The sequence below is a fragment of the Hyposmocoma kahamanoa genome, unplaced genomic scaffold (assembly GCF_003589595.1).
Source record: "Hyposmocoma kahamanoa isolate Upper Pololo Valley unplaced genomic scaffold, ASM358959v1 134, whole genome shotgun sequence".
In the NCBI taxonomy this organism is placed as follows: Eukaryota; Metazoa; Arthropoda; class Insecta; order Lepidoptera; family Cosmopterigidae; genus Hyposmocoma; species Hyposmocoma kahamanoa.
In genome coordinates, this window is record NW_020653477.1 from 1,495,082 (window position 1) to 1,519,729 (window position 24,648).

Sequence of the window (24,648 nt, forward strand, 5' to 3'; positions counted from 1 at the left end):
TGTTCAATTTGTACAATGTAATTAATAAGGAATTAGAAATATACGCCAAAAGTTATAAGAGACTGCAAGTTATATGAAAATGGCTACAGTCGAAATCGTATGAGGATACCGAAGATCTATTAGAACACTTGCTCTAAAACACTACTTTCCTAATCTATGGCAACAGGTTAACACACACACACACACACACACACACACACACACGCACGCAGACACGCACGCACGCACGCACGCCCGCCCGGCGCGGTTTGTAAAAACAAATGTTTGTTTTGACGATGTTTGGAAATGTAAAAATTAAACACTAAATTAAGTATAACTTAAAAATGCTAAATGTGCATTTATAGCTATAAAAGAGCGGTGCCTCCTGACACATGCTTGATAAGCTTAATAGGAGGTACCATCCACTGTTAATATAAAGTTTATTGTATTACTCAAATAAACATTTTATTTATTTGTTCATTTATCATATGACGACAGAGATCCATGCCCAGCAGTGAGACGAATAAATAAATGGGTTAAGAATAATGACTGGACTCGATCCAGTGTCTGTTGTCATGCCGGGCCAGCGCTCTTAACCGGTGGGCCAATTTGAGAAACAAACTTTTCTCAAATGTTTCAGTCATGGATGTTCATGACGTCTACCACTAAATAGGAAATACGAAGCGACGATCATCGTCTTAGCTTCGTATCGGACTAGAGACTACTACGAAATGCGTACGAAGATCGTGATTTGACATAAGTTCTTACATCGTAAAAGTGACATTATGTAGTACTTATGAGCTTCGTTGCGGACGTAGTTACGTAGTTATTGTATTTCGCGGTAGACTTCCAGAGTAGGGCTTCAGAGTCGATTTCATTACTTTAGTATCATACTACAGGGATTCTCTAGTTTGTGGCCAGGCAATTGGTGTGGTTATCTGGCACATTACTGTTTATTTGAGTATGTACTTTAGGTTAGCCTCGCCTCTCTCATGGTTTAAAAGATAAATTACTATTTTTTAAATAGAAGACGAGGTTTTTTATTCATGACACCAAGTGACGGAACGAGCAAGTCGTCAACCTGGTGGTAAGCGATACGATAATTAATTACATTACTATAAATACAAATTTAACAAGAAGCTGGAATTTCTTTACAATTTTCTGTTGAATGCATAAGAAAGCTTTTAGAACCAAATGGTCGGCTAGAGGGGTCAGGTATCTTAGGATGTAGATTGTATATCTTGCGCTACGTTACAAAATAACTTAAAATTGAATAGTAATACAGTTATTATATTATTAGCATCAACATTAACATTATGCTTTAGAAAAGCGTTTGAATTGTGGGATTGGAAATTGAACGCAAAATACATCATTAATCAACGTCCATCAATCATCGAAGATTGATTAATTTGAACAATAAAACCATGAGAAAACATTGCCGTTGTACTTTTTCTGACAAGCCACAGTTTTGGTTTATACGTTTATTATAAACCGGATGTGAAATTCAAACTCATGTCATTTCAAGTAATCCAATTACACTTAAGAGTGTTTACACACGGCGGCTCTCAGCAGCGATGCAAACGCGATGCAGTAGCTAATCGTCTACCTTTACAAACACGCGCGATTTTAAGCAGCGATTCAAACGCGGTGCAAACGCGCGACTGCACCGATACAAACCCGCGATTGCTTCACCACGCTTGTGATTTATAAGCGATTGCATGGATGCAATCGTTTGTATCGGTTTCACTCTTATTTTTTCCGCGCTTATATAAATTTATATAAATTTCAAATTTATTTTTGATACTCATGTCGAATGTAAGAAAAAATTCGATCTGACTGGACCAGAAGAGCTGTGGTTGCCTAATGACTTAACCTAACACCTCTCAAGCAAAGGCCGTGATTTCGAATTCGGGCCTTTGAGTTTCTCGGATTTTTTGTGCGAAATTCAATTTTAATTTTTCAGTGAGCTTTTCGGTGAAGGAAAACATCGTAAAAAAACTGAACGTCGAAGAACGTCCCCAACCCGCATTGGCCCAGCGTGGCAATCTATGGCCTAAACCCTCGCCAGAGAGGAGACCTGTGTCCAGCATTGGGACGTAAAATGAGTTTACGAGCAACAGCTCATTTTCTAAATCGACACTATGGGGAGCGTCCACTACCACCACTGATTTGAAACCCCACATTTAAATTCTCGGGAACACAAAATTATCTTAATACCAAAGATTCACTTTTTAAATCATCAATGATTCTTGTCAAACTTATGATTTCACCCTGTTACATCGGCACGTTTTCACGAAGACCCTAATTCGATATATTCAAAGGCTGTGTTCATATATCTGTAACTTGATATTTTGTGGGTGTCACAGACTACGGATAAACTGCAGAGATACAAGTTTGTACACTAGTGCTGTTCTGATGACTACTATTGTTAACTCTACCGTCGATTATGGTATGGTTACCTGGCCAATGTCTTTCTTAGAATAAACAGCGTGTGATAAATAGCGTGCTTCATAATTTAAGATTGTGTGCTATATGTAAAGCTTAATTGCTTACTCAAAATAATTATAATAATTTTTTAGTGACAGGTATATACCCATATTAAATACAAATACAAATTACAATTATTAAGAGAAACAAAAGCAATAAAATAATAGTCATATAATAGAAATAATTACAATGCGCTTATAACATTGAAGGCCTGCCATTTCTTATTTCCATCACGATGCACGGAAATCCAGTATTTAAAAAAGGAATTGTGTCTCAGACTTCTGATAGGTAACCAGTTAGGAGATGTCGTAGGAGGAAATAATTTCAGCAGTTTTAGAAAGATCACCAATATGTAACGCCAAATAGATCGGCCTTAAAAATAGAAGTCTTACTAATGAATACATAGAGAAGAACAATAAAACTATTCGGACATAATTAGAATGTGGTCCCAATTCTAGCTTGATATTTGTTAGGGTTACCTAACAGAAGTCCGAAATGATATTTTCCAGTAATAATGTTTGTCAATCACATATATGTAGATTTCAATAGCTACTTTCATTTTTACACAGTAAGCATTAATTTATAACAATAGATTCCAGTAATCACCCTAATTTGTTTGCCAACATATTTACGCGGATGATTTGGCCACTAAATTACCGAAATGGAAACTCATAATTAAATACTAGTTACGCGTAATTGCAGTGTCCCCCACGGCGTTCTGATCAAGTCCCGCAAACCGGAGAGCAGCCGTCCAGTTTGAGCCTTACAGGCTCCAGGGTCACCGCTGACGGTGATGGTTACCAATTTCAGCTTCATATCCAATGTGTGTGAAAACCTAAGAACTCCACACTATTAGTATGTTATACTACGTGTCTTAAAGTCATTTATAAACCAATGATTCTTTTTATCCTTAAGAAGAAAAGAGCAGAGGAAAAATTCCTAATCTTCGATTTGATTTTAGAGGGGTATATCCACTTTAAAGTTAAAAACAAAATATTGTATGTGTAACTACACGATATATTCAAGCATAAACACTAATCAGAAACATAAAACAATAAAGTGTCCTCGATAGATAAAAATCACGAAATGACCTCTAATTTTCACATTTTTTCGATTCATCCTCGAAATGCTACAGGTTATTAGGACAAAAATTAGATAATTAATTAATAATAATAATAATAACGCACACACTCAACATAGGCCCCGCACTAGGGAAACCCCTGTGTCGCGGGTGCCATGGACACACACATCACAATTTACAACAATCACAAATTACACCCAAACTCACGAGAGAAATAACTGTAGGCCATACAATATTTCTCCCGGCCCGGGAATCGAACCTGGGACCTCTGCTTGGCAGTCCGGCATGGTAACCGTTCGGCCACAGAGGCATATTTATGCATGATCGACAACTGTCACTACGGATTTTTTTTATCCCTTTACTTTTAGAGTTATTCCGCTAAAACGAATTTGGTACTTTTAATGCGCAAAATTCAACATCTCCTGTCGCATGTCACGCGAACTTCAGGCATATATTTGTTTCACAAATGTGGACGGAGCCAACTTCAAAACTTTTTTGGCATGCTCCCTCTTAAGTATTGATACTACCTCAGCTTGAATTAAAATTTTTCTCATACTGAATCGGTTCTATAGCGCGGATTACAGAATTTATTTTTTTACAAACGGAATTAAATCCATGCTAAAAATGAAAATCGTATACTATATCGAAATGAATCGTGAATGAACTTGATTTTCATTATTTATTTGTGCACTAGGGTTCTCACTATACCGACACAACACTCACGACACGCAATACGTCCGAAACGTCGAGGTAAATAAAATATGTTTTATACGTGATTAAGTCCCGAATTAAAAATCAAATTTAACTTAACTTAATGTATGGCCTACAATTATTTCTCTCGCGTGTTTGGGTGTAATTTGTGGTTGTCTATGTGTGTGTCCATGGCATCCGTGACACAGGGTTTCCCTAGTGCGGGGCTATATTGAGTGTGTGTGTTATTTATTTATTTATTATGAAATAGAGAATTAATAACTTATTTATGAATATTTGTTGAAACATGCGCGACTGTTTATGAGTACGCTGTAGAGAATATTTGGAGAAAGGTCAAATGTGAGCACTGCGGGCGGCGCAATGACATTAAAAATTGATAAATCACTTACAGATGTAACGGTAAATCTAGATTTTAAGTTCTTTGGTAATTTGTATAACTGATGCTGGATAGGAATTTCGGACATTCATTTTTACCGTTACTGGATTGAAGTGGACTGAAATGTATGACTAGTTTTGACATTTATTTGAATTTCTTTACATCGTATTGTTATGTTAAGTTTTGTGTATTGGTGTTATAAACAGTATTTAAAATTTTTATTGAATTGATATTCAATTAGTTTTCATGTGAAATTACTCCACTAGTTTGTTATAATTATTAATACAAAGATCGAATCCTCAGAAAAAATTCCCTCGATCCGGCCGGATTCAAACCGACGTCTTCTAGCATACCGTGCCAGACGCTGACGAAATACTTAAGATTTCTCATAGATAGCGCTACGGCTAAAAGGTCGTTGAAAAAACAAACACGAAGACTCGACAAAAAACACATAGAAAAATTCGTGAGGTCCGATGGTTCGTTCCGTTGCTTAGTTGTGTGACGATGTGACCTCATTACATCGTCATGAGACTTTTTTATCGCCTTTTCTCCGACTCCTGGCCACTAGTCTTTAAATTGTGAATCTTTCTTTAATAATTTCTTTGCCTCACCATTCTCTGGGACTCGGCAGTGTACAGTGCTGTTTAAATTTCAATTGCGTATCATATTGATTCCTTTACCAGACTTGTAATAATAAATAGCTTAAAAAACAAATGTAATATAATAAATATAAAAACTTGTAATAAATAGCTACTACTAATCATGTGCCAATTTTGATAACAATTTGTAATAACTACTGTTAATCATGTACCAATTTTAAGATCAATATCTTAATTCAGTATAACACGGCCCTTTTAGGGCAAGAGTCTACTTTATATTCATCCATAAGCATACCCGTATGTAATTAAGTTAGGGAGTGTTTTGTAGTATTATACCTGTTTTTATTTACCTTTTTTTGTTACAGCCTCTTTTTTCTCTTTACCAACAACTTAATAAATTTCCGTGGACCTGAACTTTTCTTATTTCATTGCCGTGTCGGCTTATTAGTGTTTACAACCTTTTCAGTTGGTATAGCGTCTGGCACGGTATGCTAGAAGACGTCGGTTCGAATACGCCCGGATCGAAGCTTTTCTGAGTCTTCGAGCTTTGTATTAATAATTATAGTAATTTTTTTTTTACCCAGTGACGGGAGGAACAACTCGTGCTATTAAGTTACCACTCCCGTTCGTAGCAGTTTCAGTGTCAGAGTTTTGAATCGCAAAGATCATCATCAATCGTGAATATAAACGTGCAAGTATCTTGCAAATTCGTGAAATGATAATGTCAGTTGATAAGAGAGCAGCAAAGTCAGAGGAAAGGTATTCATTCATTTTCCTGAACAAAATTTCAAATTAAATGTTCAATTTCATGGTCTTCCTTTTATTTAAGATGCTATGTTATTTATTTATTATTATTAGGCACATCAACATCATATGTATTTGACAATCAACAAAAATTAGACACGAGGCTAGGACTGGTGCATATGACAACTACAGACGTACACAATATTCGCTATACACTGCACTATACATATTTAATCAACACAGACATATTTACACAATGCTTTAAAAAAAAAAAAGAAAAATGTACTTGGTTAATATATTTTTTACATAAATTGAAAATTAAAAAAAAAACAAAAGCGAAAACAAAGCAATAGATTAATAGACATTTACATACACGTACAATATTACATTTACATTCTATAATACTGCTAGTGTTAATTTAAAATGTGACATTAGCTTTCGCCTAAATACTGACAAAGAGTCAGAAAAAATATTCGCATCACAAGTACCTCTCAAATCATTGTAGCTTCTACATATTCTATTAATAGGTGAATTGAAGCCTATATTTGTTCTACGCCAGGGCAAATGCAAGATCTTAGAAATATGATATTTAAAAGAAAACAATCCTTATGATTGAGTCTGTCTTTGTAAGTATAATAAACTGTAAGAAAATAACTACAATAGCCTGATTTCTACATGATTAATTTGTTTAATTTTTTCTTTGTTTTCTTATTTTTTATATATTTTATTACCTAGATGGTGAATGTCGGTCTGGTTTTTGTTTTTATTGTACCTATTTCTTAAGAAATAAATAAATTGTGTAAGTACAATTAATAACAGCAGTGGGAAGTGTACTGTAAGAGAACGGTTGCTCTAATGAGAGGTCGACCGGTCAAAGCTCTGTGGTGGCATGTATGAATTTAATTTCTAAGATACCTACATTACGGTACAAATTCAAATAAGAATTTGAATTATAAAATTTGACAGAAACGGTAACACAGGGTAACCTACCTTTTCCTTGAACAGTAAAACTACCTTAAACCTTCCGAACTATTAAATATTCAAGCGAGTTAAAAGTAACAAGCAAAAAAATTAATCCGTTGTCGCCAAATTCCACATTCACGAAAAATGCTGTCAAAGTTTTGCACTATTTACAAGATTAACTTTCTAAGAACATTGTTTCTGTGAGTCAAAGATTATGAAGATATTAAATTTGTTTGACTTTCAGAAACGACACTAATAAAATGTTATTTTTATTTGTGGACATATTTCTCGATTGAAATCAATTGAAATTAATATAATTAGCAAAACTGCACTCGTAATTAATAAATAAGATCAACTCTAATGTCGTAATTTTCCAGAGGGCTCCTGGTCAAATTTTTTTATTCTGGAAGACACCTTCGTAGTGACCTCATCGAGTCGTATAAAATAGTATGAGCATAATCAAATAGATATACAAAACATCCTAAAAAAGAAAAGTTCAAAACTATCACGTGGCCATCAAAACATTGAATGTCCACAAATGGAACTTGCTACTGTGTTGTTTCGGTTATCTCTGTTAATGTTTTCTAAAACAAGCTCCACAAAAATGATTAACACTGCTTGATGTAGATATATAACGAAACCGCTCAACTATAGTCAAATAAGTAAACAAATTACGAATACGATAACTGGGTGCCAAAAAAGTATTCGTAGAATAAGCTAGAATCGCAATAGAAAAAGGTCTACTGAAATAAGCATATCATTATAACATAACTATAAAAACTATTTTAGTAGCTCTTTATAAAGCAAAATGATGTCGTAGGTGTAATTTAAAACTCTTCGACTGTACCAACTGAGAACTCCCTACATTCTTTGCGCGTAGCTGCCAGTCGCTCGCCGCACGCCGTTACGTACGCTACGCCGTAGCTGTGACGAACAACGAACTACCTACGACTTTAGTGCAAGTGTATAATGTGCTACGTGTAATTCTAGTGTTAATTCAAAAGTGTATTTAATAATTGTAGAGATAATTATGAATTTCTAATTTATTGTCAGTGTAATTATGAATTATGGTGTTAAATAATTATGAGTCGGCGTTGTCCAATTTGGCAAAACAACACACGATGACCTTTCCATTTTGCAGGTTAGTTTTAAACAACGCTTTTTTATTAAAGGTAACGGCTGCTTGAAATTTGCATATTAAAGGCTGTTTTAATGAAAATACTGGATTGATATTTGTTATGCGGTATGCTGAGTTGTCTAGTGTTCTGGTTGGGAATTAAGTGGAGTGGCTTCGTGCAGGGTGAGGATTTACATAGTTTCATATTTAAGTGGTATATGACAATTTAGTATATATGACGTGGTTTTAAAGAGTTATTACTCAATTTAGCAATGAAAAGTAATTCGTTTTTTAAATAGTGCCGTTAAGATTAATTCAGAATGAAATCTTTCAATGAGGTAACGTTTTGGAAATGGATTGAGTTCTTGAATGAATTAGTAATTTATTTCTCATTCAGCTCTAGAATTGATTTTTCAACTTCAGAGTTGAACAAATTTAGCTATTGGATTGAACTTTATATGCTTTCTTTAAGCTTTTGGTAAAATTATAAATTTGTATAACTTAAGATTCGATGCCGTAGCCAATTCAATTATAGTCAACAATAAGCTGAGCATTTCGCTTTGTAGTTTCGACTGAAATTTATACGAGATAGAGGTGATTTTAAAACCCTAATGAGATACGCGTCCTATAGACCATAACGTTTAATTTATTAATGCGGTATACTTACAATGTAGAATAATTATTGGGTTATTTTTGTCCTATCCAGTACTTAAAATACATCAAACCTATTATTAAAGTTAACCAAATACAAAGAATAGAAATATGTCAAGTCCGAATACTACAATTTAGAATAACATGTTAGTGGATAATTTTGGACTCTCAAAAATAAATAATTTGTAGAAATTACATGCACATGGGACTTGTCAACGTATGTCTCAGGGTGACTGGCCTAGTGGCAGTGCCCCACCGATCTTTGCGGTTTAAAGCTTTAAGTGGCACTGCAACTGTTATGAAAAGGCGTGTCGCTTGGTATTATAAAAAGAAGATTAAATCAAAGCGGAAGTTTTTCGGAAATTGAAAAAAAATACTGCCTTTTTTATACAGTATAATATGTCATAATATTTGTCATAATATTTATCAGTCAAATGCTATACACAACTAGCACTACATACGTTAGTTTTAATTTAAATTTAGTTTGAAATTTTATTATTTATCGTATTTCGTAATCTTGTTATCAAAGACTGACTAGTGCCTGCGTCGAATAAGTACTCCGAATAACCAACTGTACTATAATAATTTTCATAGTTTTATTGGTTTTTTATACAAAATTTCGCCTCTTATTCCACCTCTTTTAAGATTTAGTTTTCTCACAAAAAGTAGCCTATATCCTTTCCCTAGGTCTCCACTATTTCTATATAAAAAATCATCAAAATTGGTTCTGTGGTTTAGGCGTGACATTCAGAGTTACAAATTATAAGTTGGCGAAATATTATTGGCTCGAATTTGTTTTATCGCTTCATCTATAGAGTACAATACGACAAAAAAGTGACCCGTCTCGGTAACGCACGTGCCATCTGTATAGAACAAACTACTAGTTTAAATACTTTTACGCGTTGGCATTTAAGAGTCTATACTAACTCACATCGAATCCAAAGTTTTCCCGTACTAATATGGTTAATTTTGATTGGGTTGAGCGGTAGGGATATTTCCTTTATTTCAGAATTTATTTTTTTTACAAACGGAATTTAAAGTCTTTTGTAAAATGTATATCGTATAGTACACGTGTCCTATTTAGTTCAGTTGATACAAAAACAAACCATTGGTATATATTGTTGTAAAATACCTATTATATACAGCGGTTTTCTTGTGAAATTTCGAGGTAAATTTGTGTTTTTTTTCTACGTGAAAATTTTTACGAATCGTGTTTTCACACCGTATGGAATTCAGTGTTATATCCTCAATTTTATACTATATATTTTTTCCAAAATGATTAATTCAATACTTTCACTGTAATGTGGAATCAACCAAAGGCATTTGAGGTTGTATAGACATTTAATTCTCATCTTGATGATCTTTATGCGAAAGTAATTTTGTTGAATTAGTAAGATAATGGACGATATTTTACGAAGTCATTTGTAGTGAAAAAATGACCTGATGAGTAAAGAAATAATTTCAAACTAGAAAGTGAAATTATTTTTCCGGATTTAAATCGCGAATATTTGTTTTTTCAAACAAACCGACGTTTGCGTTACGAAAGGCCATTGAAATTAAAAAACATCCTAATTGCAGCAGGGAAGGGGGTTTCTCCGTACCACCAGTTTGGGATCCAGTATTTCCTCTGATGAAAAATCTCAAACAGACTGCAATACTAATTAATATGTTTTAATTTATTCTAATTTCCATTATTAATTAATAATAAATTTAACTTAATAAAAATTCATATTGTTAAAATAAAATAATACGCAAAACATAATGTAGCGTAAATTGGAATGTTTCTTTCTAAAACTAAAAATAAGGTATTTAATTAATAACTTTTGTAACTATAGCGAAAAAATAGACTGGTTTGCATTAATATTAGACATAACTGGTTGATGACTATACCACCTCAGTCAACCGTGACCATGGGACCTGTAAAGGGCCTGTAACATTGGTTTGTTTGAAAAAAAAACAAATATACGCGATTTAAATGCTGAAAAATAGTTTAATTTCCTATGTGTAACAATCGCGAAAACCTAAGAACTCCAAACTAGAATTCAGAAAAAGCATTTAGCGCTTCCGTGACTCGTACGATGGACTAATATCGTTAAGTCCGCTTTGAGTACTAGAAATGTTAATTGTTTTATTACTGTATTGTAATAGAAAAGATAGAAAGCTAAGCCGTTCCAAGAAAAAAAATAGGTGCAAATAATATTTCTTCATACGAAAGATAAGAAAAATTATAACACACTTTGAGGGTCGTATTCCAGAACTGTACTCAATGCTCAAGTCAGGATTTGAGCAGACTTGAGTATGATTTCAAGCACTGGAAATACGATCCTAATGACAAGGACTTGAGTATGATTTCTAGTGCTATGAATAATATTCAAGTCCTAGAATGCGACCCTGAATATTGTAGACAAAATATATGGATTTCAAATAAATAAAATTACAATTTCTTTGACAACAATTTTCAAATAAGTATAGTTTTTTTAAATGTAAATTACTTATATATGAATGCTTGAATTTTTTGTTAACGAATGAACAAAGGCTACGCTACCATTACTAAGTAGTATTTTTTTCTTGTTAATTTCTATAAAGTATCCTTAATGTATAAATTTTCATCTTTTGGCAGCAGTAGAAGCTCCTTGTGAAAGAGTTCGTCTAGGGAACCTTACATATTTCGGCCGCCAAGCATTAATGTGAGCTTTACTGAGTTCCGGCTTAAAAGAGTAAGGGTGCTGGTGAATTTACAGGCACATGGGACATGGAACGCGAAACCGGATTCGTCCTCTAATTGCCACAGTTAGAGGTGGAATATTTCCTTCAAATTTATTGAAATGGGACCAATATTGAGGAACCCTCTTTCCAAAAAGACTAATGCGTTATCTCGCAGCGTACATACAAAAAAATACAATCGAATAGAGAACCTCCTCCTTTTTTGAAGTCGGTTAAAAAAAGTTATTTCTGTCATATAATCTTTATTGTAATCTACTTAGTAACGCTGTAGGTGTCATTCCCCCGGGTTAGGGCCTGGTGACTTATAGGACTGGCTGTTAAGATTTTAAAAGGAACTAGCTCCATCAAAATGTGTCTTAAAATTACTAAGAACTTTCCAGAATTAGTATTTGTATATCGTGGGGAAATATAGAAGCTTCACTACAATACTTAAAAAGATTCAATTAAGTATCAAGTTATTAGGTATTAGCAATTTTGTTTTTATGATACCACGTGCGCCTGGTGAGATAAGCGACACACCTGTCCGTAGCAGTTCTAATGTCACCGAGAGCTTTAAATCGCAAAGAATTGAGGGACAACGCAATTACGTCCGTCACCCGCTTCAATTGCTAGACGGGAAATGAGTAACTTATTTTCTTATGTAAATCAGTCGGGACCATAGATTTCTATATCTATGGTCGGGACCATGGATCTGTAAAGGGACGTAACCTTGTTTGAAAAAACAAATAGATACGACAAAATAGTTCCATTTTGTATTCAAATTACAGTCAACAAAAGTTAAAAACAGGTATCGTAACCAAGCTATTAAATATTTTAAATATGTGTCCCGAGACCTTGATGTTCTTTAACATATATGTACTATCAACGAAGGCAAAGCTGTACCACCGTTAGGGTTAAGTCAAAGTCGAATAATCTTTATTTCATAGGTAAGCCAAATTACATTTGAGATCGATATACTGATTCATCGAGTCCAGAAATAGAGACGAAACGTCATTTAATTTGTTTGAAAATTATACTGCCACATCATTACGGTGACAACTGCGCTCCGATTGGCCAGCCCGAATCCGAAACAGTTGACGGATGTCGTCAATTGTTTCACTTCAAATCGCCGAAACTTTGCTATAATGGACGAAAATTGAAAAATTATATATTATTTAATATTTAATTACCAATGAAATGTGATTCTGTTTGTTTTGTAATTAGATGTTTTGCTATTTCTCCCACACCACCGAATGGAACAGCGCGCCAAAGTTAGAGATTTTATCTTTATTAAAATAATTAGAGAATATTTTTGGAATATACGGAGACGTACCACACAGGTCAGTTGTTGGCGCTGTTGTATTTCAGCTTTCTAATTTGTGATTTTAGTTGCGAACGAGAGTTGATACGTGTAAAAATGGCATAAGGCCCATTTGCCTGATGAGTTGCCAGGGATGGATGGACCTTATTTCGTCTCTATTTCTGGTTATATACTCGATGTACTGATTAAACTCTACTGCTCATTCGTAAGACAGAATTCCAGAGAGATTTTGAGAAGAAATAACAAGAAACTCTAAGGGTTGCACTTCGTAAATGTACATTTAAATACATTTATCATTATGCGTGCGAACGTATGCTTGCATTATTGGAGGTCTTGACTGCTTGACGTTGATAACACCTTCACGCATTAACTGCAGTCAATCTGTTAGCAGCCAGTACGACGACTTCAAGTTTTATTTCTTTACCTATGAAATAAAGATCATATGACTTTGACATTATCTTTGACTTTGTGTTTTGTCAATTTCACAATTTTTAGTTACGACAGTGATTTAGTTTCATGTGCAATTTATTACTATGGTGATCTGCCATGGAGAGGTCCCGGGTTCGATTCCCGGGCCGAAAGATATATTTGAATGGCCTACGTTTATGTTAGTTTGGGTGTAGTTTGTGGTTGTCTATGTATGTGTCCTTGGCATCTGCGATACAGGGTTTCTCTGGTTTTTTTTTTATAATAACAAGTAACGGAACGAGCAAGTCATGCGCCTGATTGTTACCTACACTTAAACTTAAATCGCACAAGTCCTATGTGTCTGTAATTTCGGCAGCACCGTTACCAGATTACTGCTTGGCGGTAGAAAGGTGGCAGTACTACCCTGGATTTGGCTATGAGTGTGTGTATTATTATAATTACTTGTTACACTATGAAAATCCGATGATATTACAATAATATCACAACCAACCTTGTTCTGTCCAGGGGGTCGATTCAGAACCGTACGATAACTCATGCAGTTATCGATCGATTCGATTTGGTATCGTACGATTTATTTTAATTTTTATTCACGATACCCGAATCGAACGTCAAACTGTCGTATTCGAAACCGAACCAAAATGACGTCACTCCCGTACGATTACTAGAGCTTCTCGACCGGCAAAGGCTACAAACGTTATTCAGAATACAGATATCGAATGACAATTACCGAAAGTTATATTGTTTACAAAGCAAGTATGTAATATGGAAATATCTTATTATTTTACATAAAGACTAATATTTTAGGCCGTTAAAGTCTTAAAAATGTATTTAAAAGGATTTTCATTTTTCCTACAATCTATTTCACCGACTAACTCGACTAAATACGAGTGTAAGAATGAAATAAGATATTGAAATAAAAAGGTGGGATGACGACGCAAAGAAGTCACACCGTCAGAAGTATAGGAGTAGCGATCCTTGTGAAAGAACTCAGTGCCACACATTGACTTACAAATAAATGGACGACGGGTCTAATACAAAAACCACGAAAAAAATGTCCCAAGTCAACCTATTTAAACGTAGTGACATGTAAAGGAATATGAAAAAGCTACAACGTTGAATTTAAATTGTAATGTCGTCGCAGTACTGTCTAATTTTGCTTGCTTCGCTGTCAGTCGAACAAACGAAGACTAAAGCATGAATGACGCTCTGTATACGATTTTAACGCCCTATAAGTTCGGACACTTTTTAGCGCGGACCCGACGTCCATATAATTGTAAGTCAATAGTGCCACATTACTTATTTTTGCCGCCATACAATAAAAGCGAAATTACAGGCACATGGGACTTGTCAACTTATGTCTCAGGGAGACGGGCGCAGTGGCAGTGCCAGTGTGATTAAAGCTCTGAGTGGCACTGAAACTGTTGTGGTCAATTGTGTCGCTTACCACCAGGTGCGCGATTTGTTCGTCCCATTACTTAGTATTATAAATACAAATCACTAAAATATGGATCAACAATAAGGAATATGGGTAGCTAAAAAAAAGCTGAAAAATGGGATCAACAATAAGGAATATGGGTAGCTACAATCTGCGCTGGCAAACAAAACTATTTTGGAACTGGGGAGGTTTCGATTTTGCTGACCGTACGTAATATACGTAGTGAGGGTTAAATTTGAAACTAACAATCAATATTAAGTAATTGAATAGCATGATAATAATATGATACTCATATCATCCGTACTACACAAACAGTAGATAGATGACCTCGGTGGTCATATGACTGGCACACAGGTTTTCATGGTGTCGCCATCTCTGAGACCCAGGGTTCGATTTCCGGTCGGGTAGAAAATTTAACTCTTATACACAATATATTGTCTCGGGTCTAAATATTTGTGGTACGTCGTTGTTTCCGATTTCCGTAACACAAATGCTTTAGTTACTTTGCGATTGTAGCAAAGTATGTGGTGCAGTCTAATATTTATTATTATTATATTTAACTGCCTCCGTGGCCGAACGGTTACCGTACCGAACTGCCATGCAAAGGTCCCAGGTTCGATTCCCGGACCGGGAGAAATATTTGTATGGCCTACATTTATTTCTCTCGTGAGTTTGGGTGTAATTTGTGGTTGTCTATGTGTGTGTCCATGGCACCCGCGACACAGGGTTTCCCTAGTGCGGGGCTATGTTGAGTGTGAGCGTTATTATTATTATTATTATTAACCTGGGCCCCATAGTGTCTTTGAGAGATAAGTTTAAAGAGATTTATTTTTTTAACGCACACACTAGCCCCACACTAGGGAAATCCTGTATCGCGGATGCCATGGACACACATAGACAACCACAAATTGCATCCAAACACGAGAGTAATAAATATAGGCCATACAAATATTTCTCCCGGCCCGGGAAAGGAACCCGGGACCTTTGCGTGGCAGTCCAGCATGATAATCGTTCGGCCACGGATGCAGTTGCTAACATTCTTACACTAACTTACATTTATGAAAATTTTATTTATGTGAAATTACTCCACTAGTTTGTTATAATTATTAATACAAAGATCGAACACTCAGAAAAAATTCCTTCGATCCGGTCGGATTCGAACCGACGTCTTCTTGCATACTGTGCCAGACGCTATACCAACTAAGCCACGCTATACGCTAGCTATTTTATTTAGATTCCGATTGATATTCAAAATTTGCCATTTGCGAGGTTTAAAACTTTAGTGAAACAAAAACTTTATACTAAAGGTTATTATCTGCGTACTTGGATGACAAAAATCCGTGATAGTGACCCTTTAGTTCTTGCAGGTAGTCTCGATTTAAGATGTTTAAATTAAATATTGTAATGATAAATGTATTCAAATGTATAATATATACAGAATAACCCACAGAGTTTCTTGCTCATTCTTCGAGTTTTCAGGGTGCTGTTAGGATTATCACGCAGTCTAGAGAGTACAAACGCAGTCTTTTTTTTATACAAATGTAAGTGCGCATTTGACCGCTATCTCACCTGATGGAAAGTGACGATGAGGTTGATGATGGAGCATGCACATCTAACTAATTCTAACCTATTCACTCTCGCTTTGAAAAGGCCCAAGTAATATCGTCCATAGCCGTTCGCCATATAAATGTGGAAGCTTAAAGCTTGTTGCGAATCTTTGGAATATTCACAACATAGGAGTGAAACCCAAGCCTACGTCTACTCCCCCGATGATGGAAAGGGGAAGACGGAATTAAATCATGTAATTAAATAATGATATATGCTGAAAAATAAACAAAAAAAGAATCATCAAAATCGGTTCACAAATGCCAGAGTTATCGCTTAACATACATACCAAAAAACTTACAGTCAAATTGAGTACCTCCTCCTTTTTAAAGTCGGTTAAAAGTTAATAGACTGTCTGGGAAACCCAGGGGCCGGCAGTTACCTTGCCTAACGCATTAGCATAGCCATACAAAGAGGGAACGGTCCCAGCATCTTGAGCACCTTGCCTCAGGGACCCAATTTTATTCGTATAATTTAATCTTAATTTTACGGTTTAGTATTTAAGCTTTTATTGTACCTTGATCTTATTGTCTAATAAAAGCTATCATAAACCATTCTCGTAGTTAGCTAATATCATATTTCATAGGTCACGACTAGAGAGCTTTTCTTGTCCTATATTTTACTCCGCTCTTAACAACAACACCGATATATTCCCGGAACAGACAGTTATAATATTGCACCCTGTGTTGAGAGATATAAAGTTCGAAAAACTAATATTGATAATAATTTGCTTGACAACCAGTTGCCTGGCGGGTTACCACAACCTCTTAAACTTCTTAGGCCCAATGTAAATAAAAAAGTACATAAAATGTGAAGTTCTTTCTTTATAATATCAAGAGACAGGACAAACCAGTCGTGCACCTGATGGCAAGGTGACCCGGTCGGGAATCGAAGAGATGGCTACGCTATGAAAACCAGTGTACAAGCTACTCAACCACAAAGGCAGTCAAATTAAAAAATTTCGTACTATAGTTTAAGGGTCGACATACAAAACTGCGATGCGACTTCGCATCGTAAAAATCTACGAGCTCGCATGACGCATCGCAAAAATTTGCTAATTGCTCCGCTTCGGGCATCCCTGCGATAACGGCAGTGAAACACTCTTTTTATGATCCATTTCGCTACCTAGTTTAAAAAATCATTCAGTACGGTTGACGGTCGTTAAAGATATGCTTACCCGAATCACGATTCGTGTGTCATCTCACTGTCACCATAGTGAGATGTCTTGCCGCACGAAATCGCGTCGTATTTTTCTGCGGTGCGACTTCGCATCGCATCGATTCGCAGTTTTTTTGAGATTGTGTGATGTCCGCCCATTCATCGACTATGGGAAAGTTTCTTTGAATTATTCAAAATAAACTTAATTATTAGATACCTGAAAGGACTTGTGCCGAATTAGTATGGAGCTTCGTACTTTGTTCCCAGAAAAATTTAACCAGCCTCAATTTTTTTGCTACATAAAAGTTTGAAATAAAGAACTTAGCAAATTAATAAAAAAAATTATTATGACCTGCATTTTTTATTTATTTATTTAAAGCAAAATTGTGGTAGATATGTTAAATTAATTCCAGCAACACTGCGATACTAAAAAAAGTCCCAAAAGCAGCAACACTTAAACGCTAAAATATTCAAAATCATAATTTTAATTGGCTAAATAAATTGCAACAAGACTGACATTGACATCTGATGTGTCAATACTTTTTGTGGCATTGGCCACTGGCATATTAGCCGAAAAATTACATAAAAATCCGTTCCGTTTCGTGGGATTGCATTCCGTTTTACTTTACATAGTATTAAAAATCCCTAACGATGTTCTGGAAATTGCAGGTAAAAAATAATTTGTTTATAATTCAGACTTTCTAGATTTTGAAAGCTCTTTACAAAAAACCAACTGGTTAAATTTTCCATTTATTTTAAATACAAGTCGAAATTTTTAGATTTATAACATAATGTATATTGCAAGAGGTAGCTGATTAAAAAGTTTTAATATAACGAAAATAAATATGTTTACTTAATATATCGTCAATCCGAAACTGCTTTGTTTTACATTGAGCTTTGACGCGAGTTTGCCGAAAGTAGAAGTTGTGCTGGCCAGCGATCCCATAAGTTACGATCGTATTAGATATCATTTTTAAAAATTTCGAATTTCGAAAAACAAATGCAGAGTTGTGTCGTACATTTATACATTCCATAAATTCTATTGCACGTCCCTATAGACAACAATGTACACCAATTAGCTCCTTCAACGTAGTTATGAATTAATACGAAACTTGATGAGCGGACAAACGTTAAAACGGCCATCGTAGCGTGCTGCTACTATAATCAATGTTTAATATGACATATTTGTTCTGTAACTACTTGTTTCTCTTAAAATAACTCCTCGAGTTCTACGTGTCGTATAGATCGATTGAAAGGGACATAATGGAGGTTACTACGCCAGTAAGGTAAACATCACCATTATGTCATCTAATTCCGTGGCCTAAATTTTTCTTTTGATTTAGTTAACTCCCAAACTCACAGACGGTATGGAGCCTAGCCTACGGAGAGTCGTTGGCTCTCTGTGTGTGTTCTACCGTCTTTATAATGGGGAATGCTCTGAGAAACTTTTCGAACTGGCACCATCGTCTCGTTTCTACCATCGCACCTCCCGCCAAAGGGGTACAGTCCATTCCCACATCTTAGATGCCTGGCATTGTAAGACCACGCGGCCATCTCGTTCGTTTCTTCCTGCAAGATGCAAGATGTGGAACGATTTTCTTACTGAAGTATTTCCTTTGCGCTATGATATGGGGGGTCTTCAAAAACGTATTTACATGGATCTCAACGCATAGGTAGCTCATCTGATGTTGCAAATATCCGTGGGCGACGATGACCACTTCCTATCAAGTGGCTCGTTTGCTATGGGATTTGTCAACTTATGTCTCAGGGTGACAGGAGCAGTGGCAGTGTCCTTCAGATCTTTGTAATTTAAAGCTCTAAATAGAAATGTCGAGAAATCACTCGATATCATAAAAAAAGCTTAAAATTGAAGATGTCAATTAGAAGGTTCCAATAATTAAGTTTGTTTTAAATAATTCGAAGAAACTTTGCCGTAGTCGACGAGTGGACAGACATCAAACAATCTTAAAATACCTTTAAATAATAGTACGAAATGTTTTATTAGATTACCTTTGTGGTAGATTAACTTGCAATAATGTCACCATCTCTGAGGTCAGGAATTCGATTCCCGGTATAGAAAAACTAACTTTTCAATATTGTCTTGGGTCTGGGTGTTTGTGGTACCGTTGTTGTTCCCGATTTCCATAACATAAGTGCCTTAGCTACTTAATTTGAGAACAGAGCAACGTATGTGGTATTGACTAATATTTATTTATTTATTTTCATTTAAGAACGACGCTGTGCGCCGTTAGTAAAGTAAATACCTATTATCGTGTCTTTCCCACGTACACGTTTACTACTTGACATGTGTCATCTAAGAATAAGGTGTAGGTCACACTGACATTATTGAGACAAAATTCGACAAAGATAAGTTGCATTTTTAACAGACTTCAAAAAAAGGAGGAGGTTTTCAATTCGATTGTATTTTTTTTTGTATTACATGATCACTACATTTGTGAACCGATTTCGATGATTCTTTTTTTTTAATAAAAATTAAGCGTGCATTAGACTTCCATCTCACCTGATGAAAAGTGACGATGAAGTCAACGATGGCCCATGCACACCTAAATAATACCTTTTAACTCCAAGTTATAACGTTCAGGGAACCGGTCTGCAGGCAGGGAATTTCACTCCGGATAATAATAATAGTAAAGTTTTATTCAAGTAAGCCTGACTCATAAGCACTTTCGAATAGTCAAACTCACACAAGATATTACAAAAAAAGACAAGGCAAGTAAATAAAACAATTAATACAAAATGGTAAGTAGATAACAAAACGATTATTTTTTGTGATATAATTTCACAAAAAATAATTGAATATCAGTTCAATAAAAATTTAAAATACAGTGAATAGTGACATCTCTCGCCAGGACTGGTAGCTGTAAAGGTACTAACTGGGTGATAAATCTTTCATAGATTTTTCATAGATGGCGCTACGACTAAAAAGTCGTTGAAAAAACCAAATACAAAGACACGCCGCAAACACGTAGAAAAATTCGTGAGGTTCGCTGGTTCGTTCCGTGGCTTAGTTGGTGTAGCGTGACAGGGTAAGCTAGAAGACGTCGGTTCAAATCCGGCCGGATCGAAGGAATTTTTTCTGAGTGTTCGATCTTTGTATTAATAATTATAACAAACTAGTGAAGTAATTTCACAAAAAATAATTGAATATCAATTTAATAAAAATTTTAAAAACGATATAATATTAACTCCACGCATTTTTATCGTTCATGTACTCATCAACAGTATGGTACCCTTTCGCCTGAAGTTTACTTATAAAATGGTAAATATGCAATTTCGGTCGGTATTTTATTGAAATATGTAATCCCTTGTCCCATAAAAGAATTACGAACTTTTTGCAATCGGAATTGAGGCATGATTAATTTATCTTTATTTCTAGTATTACGTTCGTGTACATCGCTGTTCTTAAATACAGTAATATTTTGATGGACATATAAAATACAATTAAAAATAAACTGTGATGCTACCGTTAGAATATTAATGTCTTTGAATTTTTTTTAAGGGAGACCCTGTTTTCCAGTTTATATATGAACCTTACAGCTCACTTTTGTAAAACAAAAATAGTCGCTAAGTCAGATGTGGAAGCGTAACGCTTCGTCTGGATTCTTGGAATATCCACAACATAGGGGTGGAACCTCAGCCTACGCCTGGTTCCCCGGAAATGGAAAGGGAAAGGCGGAATTAATTCGTGGAATTCCCTCGCACACTCTCCGTGATATATCCTGTAGAATACCAATAAACAAGCAACTTTATGGCGGTGTTCAAGGCTTTGCTGCTTCGCCTCTACTAATTCTGTGTCACCTATAAGTCTCTTGGTACGCTTGTCGATTGAATCCAAGGTGGAAAGAGTGTACCTCAGTATTAGTCCCATTTAATTTTGATGAAAATATAGCGTGCAATTTGACAACCCGGATTTCTTCGGCCTGTAATTGGTCACCGCTCCGTCAGAGCCTTACCCCAGCCGCCATCACCACGTCCAACATATAACACGGTCCCAGGCCTTGAGTTTCGAATTCAATCGTGGAGTGGGAGACCGAGTATGGCGCGCTCCATGGCCCTTTGTGCAATTCGTATTCAATACACAGTTTCTTTAGTAAGCGTTCATATTTCGGCACCATATTTCTTTATTGGTAGGACACACTGGTTGAAGAGACGGGTCTTCCATCTTCCATAAATGTCTTACATGTGTTTTTCAAACCAAGCATCTAAATAAATGCTAATGGAAAACATTTTATCCAGCAAAATAACGAACTATTATTCTAAAACAACAATAAAGCCTTTTTGATATATAGTCTTCCTCGATAAAGATGCGCCGATAAAAAATGGCGAATACCATTATGATAATAATGTGGAGGGATTCTGAGCTATACACACAGATTTTCCACTTCATGAGTCTGTAAGTAGAATGATTTATACACTTTAATGTATATTTGTATCAAAACTGCCTCTGTGGCGGCTCCCATGCTGGTCTGCCACGCAGAGGTCCCGCGTTCGATTCCCGGGCCGGGAAATGTATTTGTAGCCTACGTTTATTTTTCTCGTCAGTTTTATATATTATTACAGTATTGTATTCAACATATAAGTTATTGTCATAGAATATGTATTACATATTGCACATAAAAAGTCAAACACAAATGTTATAATGTAGTATTTGAAAGAGCTCTCTGGGGCGCGTGCCCAAAAGACTGGCAACATTTCCCACTTGACTAACTCCACTTATACTTTGGCGGGAACAACTGCGAGTCTTGTGGTCACCGGAGGCTTCTACGAGGCGCTCCGACAACTAGTTCGCTAGAAGTTTCGCCTGTGACCTTCAGGGACCCAGGGTTTCTACCGCAAAAGGCACAAAGCTGTAGCACTGAGCAAGGTAGGCGTATTTGAGACATTTGCAGTTCTCAGCCGCTGTAGCGACAGAGTCTGCGCTGCCCATGCTTGCAAGGAGAAGGGAGGGGCTACAGTGTCCACACAATTCCGAAATAGAGTTTGCAGCATTGGAGATAAATGGACGCAGTGCTGTTGCAAGCCACCAAGTACGGATCAACCTTTACGTAACAGTTATAATAATTGCCTTCTTCCTCCCTTTAAGAGCACTCTGTCGGTGTAATTCCCCTTATGCCCGTCTATTGTAACCTCTTTCCTGTACGACGACGACACATTTAGCTTCCTTTTGTCCGGTCCGTGTAAACACTCCATCGTCGTATCGTTGATATACCATCCATTTGTACGGAGCACTTTGGTTCCCCCTTCTTAATACGTTGGCAAAGGAATGGAATACACGGACGTAATCTGAGTTTCTTGATTTTAGGCTATTCAAGGTTGGAATGTATTGGCGTTTTTTAGACTAACGCCTACGTCGGCGCAATTCTTATTTATTTCAATAAGTTATACCTACACACATCGGTGACAACCAATTCTACACTACACTTCTTTTTTTTGCACGCACAACGCTCACACACACACTCATAGCCCAAGGGAAACCCTGTGTTGGGGGGCCATGGAAACACACATAGAACATCACAAATTAGTAGTAGTATTCGACGTCTATTTGGAAAAAGAGCTGTTTGTATGTAAAACACAGTCACGGTCACAGTCGCTTTTGAAGGTAGCCGCTACGGCTAGACGCTTAGTGGAAAATGGCTGTGGGGCTTGTACGGCAGGGGCGAAATCCGCAAAAGCGTATTAGAAACGCGAGATATTGCTATTTTCTATGCAAAAATAACATTAGTTATGCGGACGACATGGTGCTGCTGGGCCCCTCTGTTTGCGCTCTCAGGCAAATGTGTGAGCCATATGCAGAAAAATATGGACGTATATACAATGAGGTTAAAAGTGAGTACCTAATCTTCAAGTCAGAATGAATCCCAACGTTTATCATAGCATAGCGCTACATGGCAAAGTACTAAATAGAGTTTCACAATTTAAATACCTCGGCCACATTCTGCGTGATGATTTGAAAGACGATCGATTATTGAACGGGAACGGAAGGTATTGGCAGTGCGGGGTAATATGCTGGCCCTTAAAATCACCCTTTATAACTGCTCACGCGATGCGCTATATATACGCGCCAACAAAAACATCTCAAATAAAATGCAGTAATACACCGCAAATCCTGCACTTAAAAAGCACTAATGAAATTTTTGGTGTACTTGGATAAATATGATAATATTCCGTTTGAGTGGTTCTAACGTTTACCATGAAATTACTCCTCAAAGTATAGTTTATAAACATTTATATTCAGGGTAAACTTAAAAAACGCTACTTACGGTATGTTTTCAATAAATCACCGAACTCACCAGAACAAACAATAACACACACGATTGTCGTGACGTATTTTTGAAGTTGTTTATTTTTTTAAATGACAGACCCAGGCATTAAAAACTTTATGGTTTGCTAGAGTAGTTACCGAAATAACAATTAATATTAATTCTTTTACCTGTTATAACTTCGATATCCGATAAATCGGTATAAAATCATCACCGGCACCTCTAGGTGTGGTATGCGTCTACGGCTGCATGTATCGCGTGAGCGGTTAAAGCGTTCTATCAAGTATTTAACACCAACAGTCTGTGTCCAATACAATAATGCGTTCAGAATGCTGTTAGCGCTCCCTCGTCATTGCAGTTCATCAGGGATGTTCGCCGAGGAACGTACTGCTGACTTTTACGCCATTAGACGGAAACAGGTTGCGTGTCTGTTGAGCCATGTGTGGGGTAGTCGGAACGGGATTTTGAACGTATTTGCTGATACATATTTTGTTCTGTAACGTATCGAAGCAACGTGACTTCTTTAGTAGGTCACTAGATTGCATATTGAAGGAAATATTGAGTAGGCATGAGATTATTTATATTGTAATTGAATTATTAATGCAATTCTATTTGCACCATGACCGAATAAACACACTATATAAAATTGTTCCTGTTTTCCTAAACGTTGCTCACCAGATGTCATCCTATCTCGCTGCACAAGCAACCTAATATGAGAATTCCATCCTGAAGTTCCGGGTGAACCTAATTATATGTAGATAGGTAAATGAATTTTATTATTATCATTATTAATAATAAAATCGTAAGTACCAAATGTTACTAACAACTCTATGGATGCAATTATCTGATATAAATGAGTGTTATTATTAGTATTAAAAATAGCAGTATCTCGCGCTGTAGCGCAAGTCGCGCCCTATCACGCACGATTGCTAGAGCTACTGGGTGTTATTTAGATAAGCGTGTTCCATCGTTAGTGAGTTCGTCGCTTAGCTGAAACGAGATTATACC

At 36.1% G+C, this 24,648-nt stretch overlaps 1 protein-coding gene across 1 annotated transcript in view; it reads left to right on the plus strand.

Annotated features, from left to right (window-relative positions):
- The first annotated feature begins 7,844 nt into the window (after window positions 1–7,844).
- LOC113240357 overlaps window positions 7,845–24,648 on the plus strand; it is a 377,235-nt gene continuing 360,431 nt past the window's right edge. The window contains exon 1 of the mRNA XM_026477637.1: window positions 7,845–8,081. The gene's annotated coding sequence lies outside the window, so the exon portion shown is untranslated. The remainder of the gene's footprint in view (window positions 8,082–24,648) is intronic.